Genomic DNA, 24,151 nt, shown 5'->3' with positions numbered 1-24,151 from the left:
TGAAAACTCGTGGCGAACGGGGGAAGTCCCAGATGACTGGAAAAAGGCTAATGTAGTGCCAATCTTTAAAAAAGGGAAGAAGGAGGATCCTGGGAACTACAGGCCAGTCAGCCTCACCTCAGTCCCCGGAAAAATCATGGAGCAGGTCCTCAAGGAATCAATCCTGAAGCACTTACATGAGAGGAAAGTGATCAGGAACAGTCAGCATGGATTCACCAAGGGAAGGTCATGCCTGACTAATCTAATCGCCTTCTATGATGAGATTACTGATTCTGTGGATGAAGGGAAAGCAGTGGATGTATTGTTTCTTGACTTTAGCAAAGCTTTTGACACGGTCTCCCACAGTATTCTTGTCAGCAAGTTAAAGAAGTATGGGCTGGATGTATGCACTATAAGGTCGGTAGAAAGTTGGCTAGATTGTCGGGCTCAACGGGTAGTGATCAATGGCTCCATGTCTAGTTGGCAGCCGGTGTCAAGTGGAGTGCCCCAGGGGTCGGTCCTGGGGCCGGTTTTGTTCAATATCTTCATAAATGATCTGGAGGATGGTGTGGATTGCACTCTCAGCAAATTTGCGGATGATACTAAACTGGGAGGAGTGGTAGATACGCTGGAGGGCAGGGATAGGATACAGAGGGCCCTAGACAAATTGGAGGATTGGGCCAAAAGAAACCTGATGAGGTTCAATAAGGATAAGCACAGGGTCCTGCACTTAGGACGGAAGAACCCAATGCACAGCTACAGACTAGGGACCGAATGGCTAGGCAGCAGTTCTGCGGAAAAGGACCTAGGGGTTACAGTGGACGAGAAGCTGGATATGAGTCAGCAGTGTGCCCTTGTTGCCAAGAAGGCCAATGGCATTTTGGGATGTATAAGTAGGGGCATAGCGAGCAGATCGAGGGACGTGATCGTTCCCCTCTATTCGACATTGGTGAGGCCTCATCTGGAGTACTGTGTCCAGTTTTGGGCCCCACGCTACAAGAAGGATGTGGATAAATTGGAGAGAGTCCAGCGAAGGGCAACAAAAATGATTAGGGGTCTGGAACACATGACTTATGAGGAGAGGCTGAGGGAACTGGGATTGTTTAGTCTGCAGAAGAGAAGAATGAGGGGGGATTTGATAGCTGCTTTCAACTACCTGAGAGGTGGTTCCAGAGAGGATCGTTCTAGACTATTCTCAGTGGTAGAAGATGACAGGACAAGGAGTAATGGTCTCAAGTTGCAGTGGGGGAGGTTTAGGTTGGATATTAGGAAAAACTTTTTCACTAGGAGGGTGGTGAAACACTGGAATGTGTTACCTAGGGAGGTGGTGGAATCTCCTTCCTTGGAAGTTTTTAAGGTCAGGCTTGACAAAGCCTTGGCTGGGATGATTTGATTGGGGATTGGTCCTGCTTTGAGCAGGGGGTTGGACTAGATGACCTCCTGAGGTCCCTTCCAACCCTGATATTCTATGATTATATGATTCTATGAACCAGCACCGCCAGCCCAGAGCCCATACCCCCTCCCACACCCCAACAACCCCCTGCCTCAGCCTGGAGCCCCCTCACATACTCCAAACTCCTCAGCTCCACCCCCCAGCCCAGAGCCCCCTCCTGCACCCAAAACCCCTCTTCCCTGACCCCACCCCAGAGCCTGCACCCCCAGCCAAAACCATCAGCCCTTCCCACATCCCAACCCACCGCCTAAGCCTGGAGCCCCCTCCGGCACCTTGAACTCCACATTTCTGGTTCCACCCCGGAGCCCGTATCTCCAGCCGGAGCCCTCACCCCCTCCTGCACCCCAACCCCCAAGCCAACCTGGTTAAAAGTGAGTGAGTGAAGGTGGGGAGAGCGAGCGACAGATGGAGGTGGAGTGAGCAGGGGCAGAGCCTCAGAGAAGGGGCCGAACAGGGCCTTGGAGGAGGGGCGGGGCAAGGGTGTTTGGTTTTGTGCAAGTAGAAAGCTGGGAACCCTACCTTGAGTCTGGCAAGTGGCCAGGAGTGACAGAGAACAGTCACTGGGGTGTAGCAGGCTCAGGTGGGAAGCCCTGGTGTAGGATAAATATGACATTAAAGAATTAGAGTTAGTTTAAGTTTGATTAAGGAAATATATGTGTTGTAAAGAAAGGCCTTGACTAGCAGATGGAAAGAAGGCCATGCAAATAATAAGGCCAGAAGTAATTAAGTAGGGAGGATGTCTAGTTCAAAGAATAAGTAATGAGATAAGGGAAAGTTTCTCAAAAGAAGGCTTCTGACCAATTGGGGTGACTGCAGATGGTTTTAAATAAGACAAAGAGAAATGAGCCATCATGGCCCTACCTACCTCACATGCCAGTGCTTATTATTGAGGCTTTTTAGGCATGTTTAGAGAAATTGTATAAGTATCATTTGGATTTAATAAAGGAATTTTTCATTAGTGTTTGGTTTTCCATATTAAATAATTCCAAATATTAATAATTCCAACATTTTGGCAACCCACAAAGGGATCCCACCTTAAGTTCAGTTGCTGTAAATCCCCAGCGTAAAGAAGTAGTGACATCCTCTGGGGCTACTATAATTTCTCTCCTAAAGAGAAATTCAGTAACATAAGAGGAATAGAAGGAGGTACTTCAGATACCTATTTAAAAGAGTGCATGGCAGACGGAGGAACGTTGAGTGCCACTTACAGCTTAAAGAATAAGACCCATGAGCGACCCTGGAGAGAATGATAAATGAGTGCAAAAAACCACAAAGATAAAGCCAGTGCCACTGAGAGCAATTGGCTGATGAATGTGTTACTTTGGGAGATAAGTGATTTAAGGAAAGAGAGTGAGGAGTTAAAAGGAACTTTTACACAAATTAATACTGCAGGGTTGAGAAGGAATTAAGCCGTCATGGGTTGTGGAAATGTGAGTGTTAAAGAAGAGAATGCTTGGTTCGATGATAAAACCCAGTTATGGCCGTACAACTTGGTACAGTGACACTGGGTGGAATCCTCATAGTCAAATAATACAACAGATAAGGGGGTAGCTACTATTACCACTGTGTGTTTTGGACTATGCAGTGTATACTGTAAAAGGGGTAAATGAAATGTAAACAAAACATACTATTTAATTAAAATTCAGTAAGGACTCCAAAGAGGAGCCCCAATAGGTTGTATTTTTTTTCAGATAGCTGTGTACTTGAGAAGCAGAAAACAACCCAGAAGAAAGATCAGTGAATACATTAAAAAAAGAAAAAGTGCTTAACCATTAAAAATCGTATCCGAAAGTTATGGTTAACTATGGTGTAAAGTAAATGTTATTAGTGAGTTAAACTCTATATGGTGTTTTGTAAATAAAAAAGAATAATTGAAACTTAAGTAATTGTATAAAAAGATTGAAAAGCCCTAACCTGGAAATACATCCAACTAATGACTTAGCATTAAACCTGTTAAATATTGTGCAATATGTAGATGATATCCTGGGGACAAGGAAAGCCATTTAAAAGTGTTGGAAGCCCAGTGTGAGGTTTTGATGAAAGCTGGACTGAAGCCAAACCCCAAATGAAGACCCAGTTAGTGAATCTGGCCAGTGAGCTTCAGACAAAGAAAACGTTAACATGACTTTTGGTGCTGTCCGTCACTACTTCAGAAACAGCACTGTGATCACTGCTGGGCACGAAGGACCGTGTCAGAATTTTGTCCGTGACTACACAGCCACTGCTGCACCCCTCTACCAGCTCTTGCAGAAAAAGGTAGAGCGGGAATATAGGCAGTGTATAATTTAAACAAGGTTTGGGTCAAGCTTCAGTATCTAGCCTACCAGATAGTACAAAACCTTTTGGATTGTTTGTAACCATTTCAGATGGGTTAACTCAGGGCTATCCTGACAGAGAAAAACCTAGTGCTTATGCTTCCAGCGTAGTGAAAGGAGTTAAAATGTACTATGCAAAACCTTTATTGGCTGTGTGATGGGCCATGACACATTTCAGATATCTGGTGGAGTTGGGATGCATAAAACTGTACACTGCTCATACTCCTGTAAAGAATCTTTTGTCTGGTAAAATTAAAGATGGCACAGTGACTAGTCTTAGATTGATTTGGAGGTCTGGCTGCTGGAAGAACACCAAATTGCAATCTGTCCTCTTAAACAACCCTCACCTTTGCAGCAAGATTATTAATTGATGGTATTCTGAATGTTCTCAAGAAATTGCTTTTCAAGAGGGGCCCCCCAACCCTTTTATCTCATGTGCAATACATATTTTAAATTCTGATGGGCTGCAATGTGAGGGTCTGACAGTATATTGTAATGGGTCCTCTTGTCACCAAAAAGGAACCCCAATCATAGGATTTGCCATTTGGCCTCCCTCCGTTCAGGCTGAACCTGTGCAGTACAGATGTAGTACACACTCAGCCCTGTATGCTGAATTGGCTGCTGTAGCAGAGGCATCATCACTGTAAAAGGACAAACGCCAGCTGCTCAAAATGTTCAGACTCTCAGTGGGTCTGTGATGCCTTGACTCCATATCTCCCTTGGTGGAGTATGGATTTATTTTGTAGTGCAGATCACAAGCCTTTATGCTCTCAAGCCCTTCTGCCCTGTGTATGGGAACTAGCAAGTAAATGGGTGACTCGGTGATATATATGTGGTTAAGGTAAAAATTCACTCCAGACATGGGGAAGTAAGCAAGGAAAACAGTGGAGTGGATGAAGCTGCAAAAGAAGCTGAGGCTGACAGGGGATCTGGTGTGGGTCCCTCCCTCTGTTTATCCAGTCCTTGCTGTCACCACTTGAGCACCAACAGAAAACACTGACATTACAAGAATATGATCCAGAGGCATCTTCTCTTAAACAAAAAGTAATGCATGGGGACTTAAACCAGCTAAATGGTAAATCAGAATATTGGTTGCTCAGTGTAGCTTACCTGATCTGGATTCCACTACAGCCCCTTAAAAGGGAAATGTTAAGACTGGTGCTTCACGTGCCACAGGGGCCCACCAAAATGCTGATGCCGTTTATCAATTATTGATAGCCTGGTGGCCCAAGTGTGTGTGTGTGTGTGTGGTTTAAGTAAAAATTCTTAACAATTGCCTGGTTTGTGCTAAAAACAATCCACCAGGAAGAACAAAACATGGATTTATCCAGGCCCAACACTTCAGGGATCCTTGAGAGGGAGATTGCAGATTGACTACAAAGCATATTACCCTCAGGTTTCTGTCTTGGGGGAATTAAAGACAAACAGAAAAATCAAAACAATGGTGAAAAAAGTGGTGTGTGTGATTCAGGCAAAGACTGGGATGAAAAATTGCTTATTCTTATGGCTTTAAGGGGGGGGAATCCAAAATAAAGGGGATCTCTTCCTTTACTGCCATGACAGGCAGGGAAATGACTCCCAGAACATTGGTTTGCTGTTCCCACGCCAAACCTAATGAAGGAAAGTTGGTCACAGAACAATGGGTAAGATAGTTGGGGGAAAAGTTACAAGATGTGTATGTGTCTAGTGCACAGCAGCAGGGGCATGATGATCATGCCAAAATGAGGACATACTTTAAATTGGCAAGTGTGGGGTAGAGTGATGGTGCAGTTAACCCTGGGGAAAAAACCCATTTCTAGCACTAGGGTGGGGAGGCCCCTATTATATACTACAAAAAGGCCAGCCGTGCAGTTTATTTGGTCTGAAGCAGGATCTTAAAGCAAGGATTGATGGCTACCTGCTATTCTGTTAAAACTGTTCAGATGCTCCCACTGAGGGAGCACCAGAAACTGTTTTATTTTTCAGACTGTTGGTAGTGTACAGAAAGGCGGGTCTGATTGTGCATGGAGGATGTGACTCAATAAATGCAGAAATAATTTGAGTTTGGGGATAAGAGGAAGCCTCCGTTATTGAAGTGATAGCTGGAAGCCCAATTCAGTTATGGGGCAAAATAGATAATGCCATTGGATATCTCATACAATTCTGCAAATGGCCGGAGGACAGGCAAAAAGCATGGTGATTGTATAATGATTGATAATCATAGCATCAATCCCTGTTTAGGGGAATGGTACCTTTTCCATATGTGTATGCTAGCCATGAGGGACAGTACACAGGTTTTGTATTCCCTGTAAAATTTAATCAAACAGGGCTTAGCAGTATGAACGTTTTGGGAATCAGGAAAAGTAGAAATGAGCATGGCACAAATACCAGACAGTGAAAAGAAAAACACAGAATGCCCCAAGCTGGAGGCAGGACCCAGTAATGGACTGGTATTAAGGCCCCTTAAAGAAGTGCTGTACAATGATCGATTTAAACATGTATCTGTTGCTTAATTTGATTTCATTGCATTTACCAAATGGATTTTATGTCTACCAGAGCTTGGCCAATTGTATGGCAAAATGATAAAGGACTACGGAAAGACTTGGTTAGAAATGCAAAAGTAAAGGCATCCGGATCAATTCAAAGGTGAAGCCAACGGAGCCTGTTCTCCAGTGATGTGGCAATGTGGTTTGGAGACGGAGCATCACTCTGAAACCAGGTAGTGATTAAGACCATGTGGGACATGAATGAGTCTTTCAGCACAAGCTGGCTATGGACATACTAAGCCCAATATACGAGCAAAGCAATGAACTCCATTAATCAAGAACTTCTGAATGTATCTAATACTCATGAAATAGTTAATTTGTTTAAGAAAGTACAGCCTAAAGTGAATGAAATAATCAACCAGACCAATGAGGCTCATCAAAGAGGGACAATAGCCAGGGCCATGATGTGCTGTGTATGGAAGGTATGCAGCAGAAAAAATCAAAGCCACTCTCTCTGATTCAGAGCAAGGTAAATTGCCGTCTTTTATCACTACAGAGAAACTGAAAACTTGGTATGGCAAAGAGAATATTGATTGGTGTAAAACAAAAAAAAAAACCTCACAAGGGTCCAATACCGTGGGGTAAACTGTGAAAAGGATATGGAACTCCTTATCCCACTCATGCTGTCAATCCCAGTAATTACAGAACACCAGGTCATTCAAACCATTGTTAAAGCACTACGAGTAGGAGTACTGGAAGACACTGCAACTCATAAGGTTTGAAAACAGTTTGTTTTTCCTCTTCAAATACAGAGGCAAGATAATTACAAGGTCTGGAAAACCCCGGATTTGTCCTGTTGCTCGCACCTGAGGGACACCTACATGTGCAGGTGTAATGTTTTACAGACCGAGTTGCTGGCTGCAGGTTCACTTTGGGGGAGCAGTCTCCAAACTGCACAGTCTGGTTGAGATGCTAGGGAACTGGTGAAGTAAAAACTGCTTATGCTGGGAATGGTAAATATTGTGTGGTGGCTAGAAGTAACCATTTTTGGTATGGATCCAAAGACTCTTATTCTGATTGTATTTCACACTAAAATTCGCTGTAGTGATAAATGGAAAGACTTTATATCCCATGCCCATTTTTCTGTAATGTAACTGAATTACAGGCTGAATTCAGATTACAGGAGGAGGCTGCAAAAGCAGTACTGAAGTTGGAGCCTAGTATTTTCCCCTTGACCCTGGATCTTAAAAGCTGAAGAGGCAGGAAGAGGGAATTCAGGAGTTAACTAGCCCTCCTGATGGGAATATGCATGGGATTATATCTGCGGTTAAAATGGTCATTCAAAGCTTTGGTGGTTGTCAATACAATTGTGATCATTGTAATTTTGATTTTGTATTGTCAAGTTTAGTAGTTGTACAAAATGTTGCAAAATCAAAAAAAAAAATGTTAAAATGCTTAATGTAGTAAACCTGATGTAGTATGTAGGGTTTTAAGGTGGGGAAAGTAGGATAACTCTAATTCTTTAATTTCATATTTATCTTAAGGAAATATGTGTTATAAAGAAAGGCCTTGACTAGCAGGTAGAAGGAAGGCCTTGAAAATAAGAAGCTCTAAAGCCAGAAGGAATGAAGTAGGGAGGTTGTCTGGCTCAAAGAATAACTAATGAGATAAGGGAAAGTTTCTAAAAAGAAGGCCTCTGGCCAATAGGGGTGTCTGAAGATGGTTTTAAATAAGACAAAGAGAATGTGTCTTAAAATGAGCCATGGACCTTCCCACCCCACATACCACTGTTATCTCCTGTGTGAATTCAGGTGCAATGGAAAAACTTGGCTAGTGAGAAGGAGGGAAGGAAAGGCCTTGGGAAGAAAGGAGGTTGTAAATCTTATCTGGATGAAGACTGGAAATAAGGGTGAACTGTCTCAAATTGGTTTGTAGCTGACATCAGTACTTGGCAATGACATCACTTGCTTCTTGATGGTTATAAAAAGTAAACTCTGTTAGAGTTCATTGCTAATACCTGCCTGACCACGTTGGAGTCAATCAACATGGGTCTAAGCATCCCTGGGATTAGCCTGTTTGTAAGTATCTTGATCAAATGCTTAGAAATGTTTTGTTATTGTTCGGATGTAGTAAATTGCTTATTACTGAGGCTTCTTAGGCATGTTAGGAGCAACTATATAAGTACACTGGGATTTAATAAAGGAATTTATGGTTAAATTAGTGTTAGTAAGTTCAAATATTATTAATAATTCCAACACATGGCAAAAGGGCAGGAGCTGGATTCCCAGGGAGGGAGCCTGAGAGGCATTTAAGTGAGAGGGATGTAAAGGCAGGCCCAAGGAAGTCAGAAGTGGGCTTTTGTTTATACTTTTATGCTGGGATTTTGTTAGCCGATTCCAGGGGAGGGTCTTGAGAGTCCCAACCCTGAGAGAAGAGAGAGCTTAGAGAGGCTGTGAGGGGAAGGACTGAGAGGCTGAGTAGGAAGAAACCCAGGGAAGCAGCAGCAACGAGTTGGACTGAGCATACCTTTGCTGCTGGTTACAGGGTCACTGGACTGAAACCTGGTTGTAGTGAGAGGGCCCGGGTTTCCCTACCAGCAGTGGTATGGTGGTGTGAGGCTGGAGAAGGGCACAAGGATGGCAGCCCTCAGAAAAGGGAGTCAGGACTATGAGGCCCAGAGTCATGGCCAAAGATCTGATAGAAGGTATTAGACATTGTTTCATTGGAATTCTTGTTACCCTGAGAAGAGCGGATTAAATTGTGACCTGGCCAGAGGGCCAACTCATAGGAAGGTAGACCACTGGAAGACCAGAGCAGCCATCAGAATGGGGTGCTGTTGGAAGGGGACAGAGTTGCTACACCACCTCTGGCCATCAGGAGGCACTGCAGCAGTGAGTCCACTCCTTCACAGTGAGAATAAGGATATTGAAAAGAAACTAAATGATTTCTTTGTATTGGGTTTTCACTGCAAAGGATGTTGGGGAGATTAATAATCTTTTTAAGAAATGCAGATTAGGCACTGTCAGACTGAGGTGTCAAAAATTAGGTGCAAGAATAAAGTAATAAAGATCAACAAGTCACTAGGACCTGATGGTATTAATTTGAGAATTCTGAGGAATTAATTGGCTGAGCAGCTAACAAAAATATGAAATCTCATTAAAATCAGCTACTATACCAAAAGATTGGAAGCTAGTAAATATTGTATATGCCCAGGGGTGAAAGTAACATTCAACACTTACCGATACGGGGGCCGGCTCCGGTCAGCATCCCCCAGCTAGCCCATCTGCGCTGCCTGGCCCGCGCCGTCCAGGGCTCCAGCAGGAATTTAAAGGGCCTGGGGCTCTGGGGCCCTTTTAAATCGCCGGCCGCAGGGCAGCTGCTCCTTTTGCCCCCACCCCGTCGGCCGCCCAGGTAGGGGGGCAAAAGGGGCAACGATGTTAAAGCGCTGCCATGGCAGCGCATTAAATAGGGTCCTTAAAGTGCGGCCACAGTACCGCTGACTACGGGCTGATACCGGTGGCCACTTTTTACCGGTACACCGTACTGGCCCATACCAGCTTACCTGCACCCTTCTATATGCCATACGATTTCCAAAAGTCACTAGGAGTGATCCTGGCACTTACAGAGAAATTGGTTGAAGAAATAATTAGATTTTCAAAAAGGACATACCAGCATGGCTCTGTAAAAGAAAATCTCTCTAGTCTACTAGATTTTTTTTGACAATGTCAACAAAGTAGTGGAAGAAGGAGAAGACATAATTTATTTGGACTTTCCATGAGCTTTTGAAAAAGTTCCTAACAAGATGCTATTAGGAAAACTAAGAAGTCATGGGTTTGGAGGTAAAGTTTTGCCATAGATTAGTAACTGGTAAGAGAAAGAAAACAGAGTATCAATAAATGGTCAATTTTCAGTATTGTGAGCGGCTAATATTAGGGTTCCTAAAAATCTGCTCTGGGGCTGGTTTTAATGCATTAATAAATGATCTGTAAATGAAAGTAAGGAGTCTAAATTTATAGGTGAGAAAGATTATTTATGTTTTTCAAGATTAGTGAAGATTGTGAGGAACTCCAAAGGGACCTAATAAATCAGGTGAATGGGCAACATGATGGCAGATGTAATTCAGTATTGACAAATGGAAGGTAAAGTTAGTTGCAAGAAATGACTTTGAACTACTTAGATATATTTCTGAGTTTTAAATTAACTGTAATCACTCAGGAAAAAGATACTAGTGTCATTGTGGATAGCTCATTGAAAACCTCCTCTCAATGTGCAGTGATTAAACCCCTCTCTCTCTCCAATGCTAAGTTTTTTCTTAGTAGTACTGAAAGGCAGCAAAAGGGAAAGTGTGCTAAATTTTATTTTCTGGCCAAAATCGCATTAAGCAACCACCAGTTTTAACTGACAAAATAATTTGGAACCAAGCAAGATTAAAAAGTTTCCTTTTATAAGATTTAAAATGTTCTTATAAAGTAATAAAGACCTATTTGAAATACTTAGGTTTCAGAGTAACAGCCGTGTTAGTCTGTATTCGCAAAAAGAAAAGGAGTACTTGTGGCACCTTAGAGACTAACCAATTTATTTGAGCACAAGCTTTCGTGAGCTACAGCTCACTTCGCTTATGCTCAAATAAATTGGTTAGTCTCTAAGGTGCCACAAGTACTCCTTTTCTTTTTTTGAAATACTTAGCGGTTTTTAAAGTACAAACATAGCTAAAAACAGATCAGCCGTTTTTACTTTTGGTTCTGTTTTCTTTAGATGAGCTGTATGATGAGCTGTTTAATAAATTGGTTAGTCTCTAAGGTGCCACAAGTACTCCTTTTCTTTTTGCGGATACAGACTAACACGGCTGCTACTCTGAAACCTGTTTCCCTAATTGCAATTCATTGACTCTACCATTCGGAGGAGCCTGTGCCACAGAATGATGAGCTGAAGTTATCAGGCAAAGAAGAGTCTTCACTTGTGAAACAGTCAGAACACAACCCAGAGGTCCTTGGTCAGTTCAGATAAATACTAGATCCTGATTAGATTTATTATGTTTTTTAGCATATTAAAGTTTAACATAAGTTAGTGTGACTTTTTGGGCTTTGTGCTGGTTAGTCGAACACCAACTATTCTTCAAATGAAGTGCCACTCACATTTTGTCAGTAGAATGCATAGTTGCTGAACATTTGGGGAGGAAACTGTAGCATTAGAAAATTAGTTCTGCGACACTTCAAGCCGTCACACTTTTTGAAAGAGATGGAGTTTATTATTTTTTTGTAAGGAGACAGTTCTGCTTTTTGGTAAGTCTATTCAGTGTTTTCCTATCAGCTTATTTCATTTCTCTGTTCGGTGCTAATATTTTTGCTTTACTGCAGCAGCTCTTATGCATCTGTCTTTCTGAGTCATTAGGACTCAATTCTGTTTTTTAAAAAATGAACATAAAGTTTCCATAACTTGGAAAGCTGCAGAAGCCCTGAGAAAAAATCTGCTTCTGCATCTTTCTGTGACATGGAAGCCAGACAGGGTTTGTGCTTAACAGGATCCTTAAATTTTTAGATAATACTATTGGGTCTATTCTTTTAAAGTTGAACGAGGGTTATGCGTTATGTGTGGAATTTTCGGTACATCCAGTGAAACTATATTTCCATAATAGTAATCTTGATTTGATGAAAACAACGAGGAGTCCTTTTGGCACCTTAGAGACTAACACATTTATTTGGGCATAAGCTTTCATGGGCTAGAACCTACTTCATCAGATGCATGGAGGTGAAAATACAGGAACAGGTATAAATACACAGCACATGAAAGGATGGGAGTTGCCTTACCAAGTGGGAGGTCAGTCTAACGAGACAATTCAATTAGCGGTAGGATACCTAGGGAGGAAAAATCACTTTTGTAATGGTAATGAGAGTGGCTGATTTCAAACAGTTGACAAGAAGGTGTGAGTAACAGCAGGGGAAAATTAGTATGGGGGAAATTAGTTTTAGGTTTTGCAATGACCCAGTCTTTATTAGGCCTAATTTGCTGGTGTACAGTTTGCAAATTAATTATAGTTCTGCAGTTTCACATTGGAGCCTGTTTTTGCAGTTTTTTTTGTTGAAGAATTGCCACTTTTAGGTCTGTTATTGAATGACCAGGGAGTTTGAAGTGTTCTCCTACTGGTTTTTGAATGTTCATAGATACTAAGGTCAGAAGGGACCATTATGATCATCTAGTCTGACCTCCTGCACAGCGCAGGCCACAGAATTTCACCCACCCACTCCTGCGAAAAAAATTATAATTCTTGACATCTGATTTGTGTCCATTTATTCTTTTGCGTAGAGACTGTCCGGTTTGGCCAATGTACATGGCACATGATGGCATATATCACATTGGTAGATGTGCAGGTGAATGAGCCCCTGATGGTGTGGCTGATGTGGTTAGGTCCTATGATGATGTCCCTTGAATAGATATGTGGATAGAGTTGGCAATATGTGGATAGAGTTTGTTGCAGGGATTGGTTCCTGGGTTAGTGTTTTTGTTGTGTGGTGCGTAGTTGCTGGTGAGTATTTGCTTCGGGCTGGGTGGCTGTCTGTAAGTAAGGACTGGTCTGTCTCCCAAGGTCTGTGAGAGTGAGGGATCGTCCTTCAGGATAGGTTGTAGATCCTTGATGATGCGCTGGAGAGGTTTTAGTTGGGGGCTGTAGGTGATGGCTAGTGGTGTTCTGTTACTTTCCTTGTTGGGCCTATCTAGTAGTAGGTGACTTCTGGGTACCCTTCTGGGTCTGTCAATCTGTTTCTTCACTTAACCAGGTGGATATTGTAGTTTTAAGAATGCTTGATAGAGATCCTGTAGGTATTTGTCTCTGTCTGAGGGATTGGAGCAAATACGGTTGTATCTAATAGCTTGGCTGTAGACAATGGGTCATATGATGTGGTCTGGTGAAAGCTGGAGGCATGTAGGTAAGTATACTGGTCAGTAGGTTTCCGGTATAGGGTGGTGTTTATGTGACCATTGCTGTGCTTAGCTGTGCTTGCCCTGCAGGTTAACAGCAAGGAGAAAAAAATTACAAACTTACTTTTGGCACTAAAATATTCTGATTATACTCCTGACGCAGATCTGTAGCATCAAAAAGGTTTCATTTTTACAGCTATTTTCGCTGTGCAAGTGCTTAGGTGTGTACAGGGCCTGTCTTGGACTCTCTGCATTTGGGTGAAAAGAGTAGTGCACCCTGTGAAATACTTCAGTCAAAGTATCATGAGTCATAGAACAAGACATCATATGCAACAGAATGGGGAAGAGGGGATCAGTGCTAACGAGCTAATTCAATTAAGGTTCCAATTCAATTCTTCAACAAAAAAACTTTGAAAAAACTTCAAAAACAGACTCCAATGAGAAACTGCAGAACTGGAATTAATTTGCAAACTGGACACCATCAAATTAGGCCTAAATAAAGACCGGGAGTGGATGGGTCACTACAAAAACTTTCCCCCTGCTGATACTCACACCTTCTTGTCAACTGGTTGAAATGGGCCACCTTGATTACATTGGCCTCATTAGCACTACAAAAGTGATTTTTCCGCCCTTGGTATTCACTCCTTCTTGTAAACTGTTGAGAATAGGCCACTTCCATCTTAATTGAATTGGCTCATTAGCACTGACCCCCCACTTGGTAATGCATCTGATGAAGTGGGTTTTAGCCCACCAAAGCTTATGCCCAAATAAATGTGTTAGTCTCTAAGGTGCCACAAGGACTCCTCGTTGCTTTTGCTTTTACACTGCAAATATTGCCATTAAACTATGTGGGTTCTGTACCTAGTTTAAATCTGTACAAATAAATGTTATTTTACTCTTCTATTACTAAGTCTTCTTATTTAAAACACAATGTTTAATCAGGTACTTTAACTATTTTACTTTCCTTTGCTTCCATTCACACTTTAACTCCCCCTCCCAGCCCCCTGCATTGTGGGAATTTTCTGTCTTGCCAACCCAGGTTGAGTGCTCTGACCATCAGTCAAATAGGGGCTTACTTAAGAGTAAAGAGAATGAACTCCTTTCAGAAGGGTTGACGTAGTGTTGCTACTGTTGCCTGTTAACCTGTTCAATGGGGCGCCCAGATTTGGAACCCTGTGTAATAGCAGTCTGCTTTGTCACTAGAACATTGGGTCAGTTACGTATATAAAAATATATTTGTGGACACACACATGTTTCTGTATCTTAAACATGAAAAATCTTGAAAGTAGTAGAAGTTTCTCTGAGAATTCTACTGAAGAATAAGAAGTATTTGTAATTTTAATACATTAACATCCTTTGCATTTCTTTGCAGTCTCTTTGTAAATGTGGGCTCCAATTCATCAAACATTTATGCAGATACTTAGCTTTACTTGTGTCTATAGTCCCATTGACTTCAATGATATTACTCATGTGAATACTGTTAAGCAGGTGTGCAAGTGTTTGCACAATCAGAACCTTAGAGAGACTAGTACTCACTTCCACTTGTTGGTTAAAATACCCTTAACTTTAGACTCTTATTTTAAGAGGAAATTGTCAACTTGGTTTCACAAATACCCCCTTTCTTACATGTAAAAAGCTTATAATTTAAAGATGGTAGTCTAAAGGAGAGAGGCTTTCAGATTGCAAGTAAACTGCCATGAATACAGCCAAGTCGCTTTGAAAATGAGTTTCTCTCCCCAGTCTGGTTTATCAGATTTAAAATAGTTTTTAATAAATGGTCACAGAATAGAACTCCAGTCCGGGGTGGGGGGGAATGAAATACTTCAGTTTTACACGTAGATTTTCTGGTGATTTTAATGACAGCTTCCTACCAAAATCAGTATAAAATGCTTGTTTGTAAATGCAGTAGAACCAGATATAACATAATCGACTTTAGATTATTTTAAAGGCCTGCAGTAGAATACTCCTAAACCTAGCAAAATTACTTGTTGCTGAAAATGGGTGCCAGTTATGGGTGTAGCTGAACTGGCATTAAACACAATTTTATGTCAAACTGTAGAAAAGGACAAACTATATATTCAATACCGCTTCAGAAATTGTGGTCAAAGCCTGCTTGGAGCAGGTATTTTGAGATAGTTGTCCTTGCTCAGAATTCTCCAGCTGAACCATCATTGCTCCTAACACAGTCTCAAGTATGTGGGGCAAAATTGGGGCCCCTCATTAACAAAACTGCACCTCTGAAAGGATGAGAAGGTGAGTTTCTGCCATTACATTGTCTTAGGAAAAAGATCAAAGTGACTTCAGTGAGCTGAAAAGCAAAGAAAATGTACTTGACCCTTATTATTTCTGTATAATGCATCAAGAAGGTCTCAGAAAGACAAGACTGGTTTGCTGCAGTTCACAGAATGATGTGGAAGTTTTTTTATTGAAGGAATCAGTATCCTCAGAGAAAGATTTATTTCTCAAAGACTCTGCTGTGACAGGATACAGTTGGTTTTTTTTTAATGCAGATATTGAGGTTTCTGTTTTGGCAGTGAGTCTCGCCCTCTTCTACAGCAGGCATGGGTGGCGGATATCATAGACAGGCATAGTCTGTGCCTTCCTAACCAACCTAGCATGGCCCTGCCCATGCTCTGCCCCCAGGCCAGGCACCCCCCTGCATTCCAGTGCTTTGCCGGCTCAAGCTGGTTGCGGGAGGCAGGGCAACGGGTGCTGGTGCCGCGCTGCCAGGAGCACCAGGACTGGCGGCCCCGCCTCCCTCAGGGAGGCAGGGTGGCTGGGAGCACTGGGGCTGGCCACGCTGCCCGGAGCACCCGGGTTGGGAGCGCTGCCGCCTGGCGCATCCCCCTCTAGCCTCTAGCTACCCCCACCTTGCACCCAGAGCTACTCCCCTGCCTGCACACAGCCCCTAGCTACCCCCTTTTCTACATCCTGAGCTATCCCTTGGATGCACACAGCCCCTCACTATCCCCTCCTTGCATCCTGAGCTACCCCCCTGCCTGCACACAGCCCCTAGATACCCCCTGCCTGAGCTACCCCTGTGCCTGCACATAGCCCCTAGCTACCCCGTGCCTGCACCCTGAGCAGTTTTCAAATTGTTTGAGCTGAGCTCCCACCACACACAACCCAGACAGGCTGGGTGGCCTGCTGAGGTGAGTCAGGGGGTGGAGGTGGCACTGCCTTCCTGGACCCTGCTGTGTGGAGCTGGCTCAATTCCTGCTGGTCCCTGCCCCTCCTCCCCCCAAAATAGAAGTCAAACTATACCTATGCCTGAGGGCCCGTCCTGGAGCCCCAAGTCCCCTGCACTTTCCCACTGGGCCCTGGAGTTTTTATAGCACGTTGAGGGGGGCCTCAGAAAGAAAAAGGTTGAGAACCCCTGCTTTAGAAATCACACCCTCACACAGTGCATTACCCCGCCATGCAAACAAGCCCTTAGTTTCATTCTGCCCCTTTTCCTACAGAGGAGAACAAGACAGCCTGGATCCCATCTAGTTGTTTAAGTACTTCCACTGCTTAAAAATAAAAAATGAAGGTGATCCGTCAGTAACTTTCTAAGGAACATTCATTCAAAGGTGTGAAACGTCAGCCAGCATACCAGGTACATCTAGCTACACTGGACAAATGCATTTGCTGAATTTATGTGATATGTTGTGAAACTGTTAACGCTGTGAGGCCTGGTCTACATTACAAAGTTAGGCCAAAATAAGTCTCCTTGTGTCAACCTATCTGTGCATATGTGTCTACATTCCAGTTTGTGTCTGGCTGATATAAGCACCCTGAAATGGTGACACAGTAAAATCACCTTCCCCAAAGTGTGGAGCTGTGGTAACTTACTGAGCTTGATGCAGGGGGAGTGAAGACACTGTACAACCTGTGTCGACTCTAACAGTCCTCTAGCGGCTGTCCCAAAATGCCCCATTCCCTGGACACTGACCTTTCTGTCACAATTGTAAACACCACTGTCCAGGGGTCATGGAGACTGGCAGCAATCCCCCCTTTTAAAGCCCACTGCATATTTCTGAAATACCTTTCCTGATTGCCCATCTTGGCATGCATACCTAGCAGCTCTCCCTTGTGTGCAACTGCCCAACCAACCATAACAGCTCTACATACTAGACACACTCCTGCCTGGAGTAGACAGGAGATATTGGATCTCCTGGGCCTGTGGGGAGAAGAGGCTGTGCAGGCACAGCTATGGGCAAGCCATAGAAGCGTCAACATCTATGAAAAGATTGTCCGGGGATGCAAGCAAAGGAGTATGACGGCTCAGCAGCAGTGTTGCATGAAAGCAAATGAACTGCGGCAGGCATACCACGAGGCCACAGAGGCCAACAATCAAACTGGTGCTGAGCCGCAGACCTGCTGCTTTTATAGAATCATAGAACTGGAAGGGACCTCGAGAGGCCATCTAGTCCAGTCCCCTGCACTCATGGAAGGACGAAGTGTTATCTAAACCATCCCTGACAGGTGTTTGTCTAACTTGCTCTTAAAAATCTCCAATGATGGAGATTCCACAACCTCCCTAGGCAATTTATTCCGGTGCCTAACCACACTGACAGGAAGTTTTTCCTAATGTCCAACCTAAGTTTCCCTTGCTGCAATTTAAGCCCATTGCTTCTTGTCCTATCCTCAGAGGTTAAGAAAAACAACTTTTCTCCCTCGTCCTTGTGACAACCTTTTACGTACTTGAAAACTGTTATCATGTTCCCTCTGTCTTCTCTTCTCCAGACTAAACAAACCCAATTTTTTCAATCTTTTCTCATAGGTCATGACAAGCTGCAGGCTTTACTTGGCGGAGACCCCACCGCTACCCTGCACACTACTGTGGATGTCTCCGAGGAGCCCAAGCCACAGGCCCCTGCCATGAACTGGAAGGAGGAGGAGCGGGAGAGAGATGACACAAGGAGCCAGGACCTGCCTGAGACACCTGCACTGTCTAGCCAGTCCTGCCAGCTGAGCATGGACTAGCCTGTTGAAGGGGAAGGGACCTCAGGTAAGTATATGCCTGTATTTTTCCCTTACAGTGTTTTAAATGTAAAAATGGCCCATCCCCAAGTTAACAAGACACAGGTATCGACTTTTCATTGTTGTACTAGAAGAGGTAGCAGTATAACAAACAGAGGTAGGGTTGGTATCTGCTTTTCATTCCCCTATTAGCCTAGGCTGGAGGGGGCAGAGCAGTTTATGTACATGGCGATTGATGCCCCTTGCATCCTCCTGAGAGATCTCAATGCAACTTTCATGGAAATACTCTGCAGTCCTCTCCTGAGGGTTTCTAGGAATTGGGTGCCTTATTTCTTCCCCTGCAGTTAGACTCTCTCCCATGCCATCCTGTGATGAGTTGTGCTGTCTTTGTTGCAGTAAACAAGCTAGCAACATACGGGCCCATGCGGCTTCAGGACACCAGTAGCAGCTGTCATCTCTGTGCCTTTTGTTACCCTCGGGAGTAAGAGAGCAGCTAAAATCACCACTGCCTGTGGAAAATAGTGCCAATATTCAGTGCCAGTGCCCTGTATGTGTACCCATGGAATAGGGACCAGTATGTTGTTGTTTCATACAACTTAAATTCCCTGCCTTCCAGCAGGCCATACTCACCCTGATGGGCTGGAGAGTGGTGATGTGTGGAGGTGCTCCAAAGCTGAAGTGTCAATAAGCGTGTCTTGTATTAAAAGTTTTATGGGAGTAAGGGAAGGGAGTTTTGAAACTAACCTGTTCTCTGTTGTGACTGTAAGCCCAATGATAGATCTGTTTTTTAATCAGGAGCTGTTGCTGTTATGGGGCCTTGAGGGGTCCCCCCTCCACACCCACAGATCACTTGACCCTGATGAGGAGAAAGAAGAGGACTAGGGAGGATATACCGAGTGAGGTCCTGCAAGCTGGTGCTGCATTGGACTGTGAACAAAGGGCCTGGAGGACTGATGGCATGGAGAGGGAAAAAGTGGACAGAAGAAAGCCCAGGAATGCCAGCAGGGAGAGGGGGAGATACACCAAGACTTAATGGGTCTCTTCAGGGAGCAAATTAAAATGCTGCAGACTCTGGTTTACCAACAGGTCCAAATATCCCAGACTCACCTTTGCAGACCTTGGAGAACTCCATGGTATCTCCCTGTACCTCCGTCCCCGCAACGTACCACGTGGCATCCCGGGCTGCATCCCTACCCTTACCACTCCACAGGGGGACACAGCAAGGAAAACCACAGCTTCACACATGCACTGACCCATGAGAACCATAGCTGGTGTACCTGTAGCCACAACAGACTACATCTGTGCACTCAGATGGGCAGAAATATCAAGCCTAATGGTTAGAGCAGGAGTTGGTAGCCGGGAATAGGAGCCCAGGGTCAGAGCTGGAGTCAGAGGCCAAATGCCAGAGCTGGAGTCCGAAGTTAGGAATTGGAGCCAAGGGTCAGAACTGAGTTACCTGGAGTGAGGCAAGAGAGGGGCAAGGCTGGGCACAAGGCAGGAGCAGGAGCTACCGCAGCCATGGGAGAATGCTTTGAGCAGCTGCCAAAATACTGCTGCTGCTGGTCTTAAGGGTTGATCTGGTGACTCTTCCCACCAATCAGGCAGTGTGGCCACTGGGCAGCCTACTGCATGCCAGCTGCATTCCTTACGTTGCCCGGAGACTGGTTCTGCTGCAGACGATTCCTGACAACACCAATGATATGAGGTAACCAAAGTTTGTAGTGTAGACGTGGCCTTAGTCTTTTAAGTTGCTGTAGGTCTGTAGCTGAACAACACCCTTCTTTTCTCAGTGCTAGTCTTTCATTCTGTTTGGCTGCAGACTGGACATGATGGCAATGTCTCTGGGTTTTTGTTGTTGTTGGTTTTTTTTTTTTTTTTTAAAGCCGTCTTTAGAAAACAAAGGGCTATATACACTGTTATTTCCACCCCACCCCCACCCCCCATTCCCTCCTCTGCAAGAAAGCTCAGATTCTGAAGAATAGCAAAAATCTATGAAAGACCTCAAATTTGCTATTTCCATGGCACGGATGAGTATTGTTTGTAGTGATGATGGTCATAAAAGCCACGTCTCTGAAATAAAAGTGATAATTTCTATCTCAGATGTTACCTTTTCTTGTTAGTGTTCTGCAGCATGATTATGGTGAATGGTGTTGTTTCAAATAAAAGTTATGAAATGCTACTGGCTGACTTGTAAAAGACACAGGCTTGACTACTGGCTAGTGCATAATCCCTCTTTGGCTAACTAGCTTTTGTGATATTTACATTATTTTATGATACTCTGGTGGAAGCCTGAAGTGGGAAATGTTATAGTTCTTTCACAATTCGTTAGTTTGTAGGTATCTCTGTTATGATGTTTACACAATGCATGACTCATAAGCTAAATGAATATGCCAGCCTAATAGTGCAGCCTATAGTGAAACCTGATGCCATTACATAAAAGCATGGCAGTTGTTCATACTTGTGCTATTACTTGATGAAGTACTTGCCCACTGGAAATGTGCGTGCCGTAGGTTACTTAAATGTGCTGTGTTTTTATAAGATTTTTCTGAAATATGTAGTGTTTTACAATAATGGATTGGCCTCCTTTTCTCCACCCTTTATTGTACTATACCCCTTATTGTTCGGTTTAAGTTCTACAGCTCTTTTGAGTGCATAATTTGGAACTGAGGCCTGGGCTACACTGAAAATTTACATCTGCATAGCTGCGTCTCTCAGAGGAGTAAAAAATCGACGATCCTGAGAGACGTAGCTATGCCGATGTAAACCCAGGTGTAGACAGTGTTAGGGCCTGGTGTACACTAGGAAATTAGTTTGGTATAATTATGTTGCTCGGGGTGTGAAAAATCCACACCCTTGAACTATGTAGCTTAAACCAATTTAACCCCTGGTGTAGACAGCGCTAGATCGATGGGAGAATTCTCCCATTGACCTAACTACCGCCTGTCAGGGAGGTGGATTACCTACCCTGACGGGCAAACCCCTTCCATTGGCATAGGTAGTGTTGTCACTGCAGCTGTGCAGCTTTAGCATTTTAAGTGTAGACATACAGAATGTACCAGCATTTCTGAGGGCTTGTCTACACTACCAACTTTTGTTGATAAAACTTATGTTGACACCCAAAAGTCGACAAAACAAAAATCGCCAAAGGGTGTTCACACTTGCTCCCTCTGTCGACAGATCATGTCCACATTGGAGACACATCATCGACAGGGTGAGCAATGCACTGTTGTTATGTATCCCACAGAGCAGTGTTGTGGGAAGGAAGAGCTGACCACTGCGTATCTTGGGATTCTCTCCGAGTTCTCCCACAGCCCCCTCAGCTGCCAAGAGCAGCATCATGACTAGCTCTGTGAGCTCTCCATGCTGAGGAAGGGCAAAGCAGCACAGCAGTCTGTCCTTCTCCCCTTGCAGCAGCCGTCTGCCTGCTGCTGTGTTCCTAGTGCAGGGCAGAACAGGAGGATTCCAATTATTTGCTCTTTGTATGTTCCCCAAACGGAGCAGCACACAGATACTTCCTGGAGCTTTGAAAGGGGAGGGGCGCATGCCTGCAGGGCAGCAGAGATCAAAACACTGAGCAGAGCAATCAGGGCAGGCGTTGTGGGATACTGGCGGAAGCCAGTTCTGTCGACAAAACAATCAGCAGTGTCTACACTGGCTCTTTGTCGACAATAAAGGGAGGGGAAAAGACAAAAGTCTCTCATGGGGTGGAAGATTTTTTTGTCGCCAAAACTGGGCGTTTTTCGCAACAAAAGTCCCATTGTAGTGTGTACGCTCTTGCTGTTTTGTCACCAAAGGGCAGTTTTTGGCAACAAAACTTGTTAGTGTAGCAAGGCCTGAAGGTAAAGCAGCAGCAGTTTCCTTCCCCTACTCCTTTTAAAGGCTATTCATGTGTATTTATAAAATTAAATATTAATTTTTATTTCTTGTAACCTGTATCTTTATAATAATGCTGACTGATGTAAATACCTTTATTTGGCAAGTTGGCAGCCCAGACCTAAAGATGCTTTTAATGTGGAAACACTTGATACCATCCATATCTTACTAGTTACCTTAGTTCTTATTAAGCTCTGCTTTTCTTGCTCGCTGATTTAATTTCTTCTAGTTTTTCTAAATAAAAATCTTGATCTCAAAGGTGTAAAACAAGTTCACCTATTTAGAATACTTTATGTAAACAATGTTGCTTTCGTATAATATACAGTACATACAACCATGTTGCAGCACTGCAAGAAACAGGCTCAAAACAAGTTACTGGTCCAGAATTTACATTTCTAAAATGTTTCTTACACAAGCTACCATTATATCAGATATACCTGTTTAGACTGCAAGCTTTTCGCAGCACAGATGGTGTATTCCTATATGTCTATATAGGGCCTAGCACTTTTGGGGCACTTACTGTAATATCAATAATTACCAGAAAGCAATGACATTCTTCAGTTTTTAAAAGTGAATTTACAAATATGAAATGCTGGGAACTCCTGTTCCAGGCTACCGGATGAATTTCAGACACCCCTGTGATGGCTGCAGTATTAGTCTAACAGACAGATTTAAAAAGGGGTCTTATTAATGAGTTAGGGCAACCCATCAGCTAGAAAAAATGTATTGCTACAACATGTTAGGCTGGTGGTCGTTATCACCTGGTGGATGTAGATGCAGGAAGTGGTGCAATTTTTATATGTCACGTAATGTTTAAACGTTATAGGGCAGCCAATCTGAAAAAAATCATAAAATCACAAAAAAGACTATAACTCAAAGATACATAGTCTAATTTTCACCAAAATTGGCAGAAAGCTCCTCAACACAATTGATAATGCTCAGAATAGGCGTGTTTGGGAAATACTTAGCCACAGGCGATATTTTATGCTTTCTCCAGTACATTTTTTGCCTTCAGTTAAAGCAAAAGTCTGTAGTCACGTGACAGTCTGAGCTTGTTTGTACCATGTTCCAGTGTGGTTATGTGAATTATGCTAGACGGGATTGTGTACATGTAGCAGAAACCAGACTTCTAGAGGAGAAACCGTGTAATATAACATGCCCTAATTGATAGTCAGGGAGCAGTATACCATACAGCCAGACCCTTCAGTGGCATACGACATGACAGCCATTGAGCAATTTCTCAACAAGGACTGTGTGAAGCATCAGCATCTTTACACAAAAGATAAGGCTCTGACCAAGCATTTCCTGACTGCACGTTTTAAGGCAGCTGTAACAGCTATGACAAAATAAATGTGTAGAGTGCATCCTTGAGCACAGATGTCCACAAAGAAGCTACCACAAAGCGCAGGGTTGCAGATGAAACTGCTGTTGAAGTTATTAAAAAATTCGTGACTGAAAGAATGGCAAATACTTTTAGCATTGAACCTGGATCAAGCCCAGACAACAGCCAGCCACTTGTGTACATTGCAACATTTACTGGGGCCCCACCTGAAATTGCAGAAAGTTTGTGCATAAGAGAGAATGGCACACAAGAAATGAAGCAGTCTGTAACCAGGCTGCTCCAAAGGGGTGAGGTAGACCTCTTTGATCCCATAAAAACGTATCATGTCAAATCATTTGCTAATCTCAATAAGTCAATCAAACAAAAGAAGCAGACAGCACAAGCAATAACTGTTGATTGCCAGATATTGAGCAAGTGGACAGTTATTACCCAGTCCAGAGATGCTGATATCCAGGGTTTGTTGAAGTATGAGCTCCCACCTGTCCAGCTTTCCCTCTTCATCTTGGTTGGATCTCTAAGAAAGACCCAAAAATTAAAAAAAAAAAGAAAAAGAAAAAAAGAACTAGACATGGAGGATAGGTCCATTAATGGCTATTAGACAGTGTCAAGGTTCCTTCCCCACACTGAACTCTAGGGTACAGATGTGGGGACCTGCATGAAAGACCCCCTAAGCTTATTGTTACCAGCTTAGGTTAAAACTTCCCCAAGGTACAAACTTTTACCTTTTGTCCTTGAACCTTTGTGCTGCCACCACCAAAGAGTCGAACAAAAATAACAGGGGAAGTGCCCACCTGGAAACGTCTCCCCCCCAAAAATATCCCCCCAAGCACTACACCGCCTTTTC

At 43.5% G+C, this 24,151-nt stretch overlaps 1 long non-coding RNA gene across 3 annotated transcripts in view; it reads left to right on the top strand.

Annotated features, from left to right (window-relative positions):
• LOC141991115 (uncharacterized) overlaps window positions 1-24,151 on the top strand; it is a 52,580-nt gene that overhangs the window by 14,853 nt on the left and 13,576 nt on the right. The window contains exons 2-4 of one of the 3 annotated variants that reach the window (XR_012640336.1): window positions 16,589-16,725; window positions 17,893-18,120; window positions 18,888-19,797. This is a non-coding gene — a long non-coding RNA (uncharacterized LOC141991115). Of the gene's footprint in view, window positions 1-16,588; window positions 16,726-17,892; window positions 18,121-18,887; window positions 20,144-24,151 lie in introns of those variants that run through there. The other 2 variants (XR_012640335.1, XR_012640338.1) reach the window with 2 other exon arrangements.

The sequence above is a fragment of the Natator depressus genome, chromosome 1 (assembly GCF_965152275.1).
Source record: "Natator depressus isolate rNatDep1 chromosome 1, rNatDep2.hap1, whole genome shotgun sequence".
NCBI lineage: Eukaryota > Metazoa > Chordata > Testudines > Cheloniidae > Natator > Natator depressus.
This window is presented reverse-complemented; position numbering and strand designations above follow the sequence as displayed.